Raw genomic sequence first — 1,315 nt, forward strand, 5'->3', positions numbered from 1 at the left:
TTGCCTCTACTTTATATAAAAGTTGGGGCAGTTTTCCCATTAACAAAATACATACATACACCATCGCTATGAACGCACACATATATAACTTACTTTTATGAGCACCTTTGAAAGATGAGTCGGCAGAGCTTGAGATTCAGACACCTTGCTATCAATGGGAACATCGTCTCCTTTATGAGACACAAAAACATGAAACATGGGGTTATGGGACAAGATTACATGAATTTCGCCTCCCACTAAATTTTACATGAGCACCATTTGGATCTACAAGATGGACAAGGTTGGAATAGAGGAACAAAATGGAAGCTTGTCATTGTTTTAAATATCGGGCTATGCCCAATAGCGGCGGTCCTTCTATTTCACCTTTTTTCCGGACAATCTCATTCCTTCTAAATAAATCATTTCTTAACACAGTACAGACGCAAGCGATCATATACACGCGTATACACTCACCCCTATGAACGCGCGCGCGCACACACACACCCTACCCCTATGAGCACCTCCGAAAGACTGAGCCGGCATATCATCTTGAAAATTACAAAGTCACCGTAGGCACCTCGTCGTCGACGGGAACGTCTCCTCTCACTGAATGCGCATCGCTGGAAATCATGAAATGAATCCAGGAATAAATGCAAGCGCCAGGACTTGAACCCTGGTGGGCTGGGGATACCACAGTCCCTCTAACCATCCAACCACAGATTGATTCGCTAAATAAGCCAATTTTGACACGTTAGGATCTTGGTTTTGCATAGTTAGTACTGCCACACCAGTCTTCCACCCCCCTCTCTCTCTATATATGAATTAAAAAAACAAGGCAAAAGATTGCTATTTTCATAATTAAGGAGAGTATTGAACAGAGACCCGTCAAGCATCATTTCTTTTCTCCCTCCTCGTAGTTAAAACTAAGACATCAGCTTTCGATCAACCATGCGTCATTTTGAGGGGAAATTTAAATTATATTGACCAATGAATTATTCTCGTTTTAGTGAAATTTTGTCATTTGTTTCTGTGTAGTTAGATTTTGAAAATAAAATCTAAACTTGGAACTAAAACGACAAGCTTCTCTCAATTGTTCGCTAGTAGAAAACTGGGCTTTCGTTCGGGACAGATAAGTCCATTAGTCCCGGTTCAGTCATGAACTGGGACTAATGTGAGCATTGGTCCCGGTTCATGCGGCAAAGGCATTAGTCCCGGTTCAAATGGGACCTTTAGTCCCGGTTGGTGCCACGAACCGGGACTAAAGGGTGCGATGCCCATTAGTACCGGTTCGTGGCACGAACCGGTACTAAAGGTTAGACCTTTAGTACCGGTTCGT

This window comes from Triticum aestivum, unplaced genomic scaffold (assembly GCF_018294505.1).
Source record: "Triticum aestivum cultivar Chinese Spring unplaced genomic scaffold, IWGSC CS RefSeq v2.1 scaffold9733, whole genome shotgun sequence".
Classification (NCBI taxonomy): domain Eukaryota; kingdom Viridiplantae; phylum Streptophyta; class Magnoliopsida; order Poales; family Poaceae; genus Triticum; species Triticum aestivum.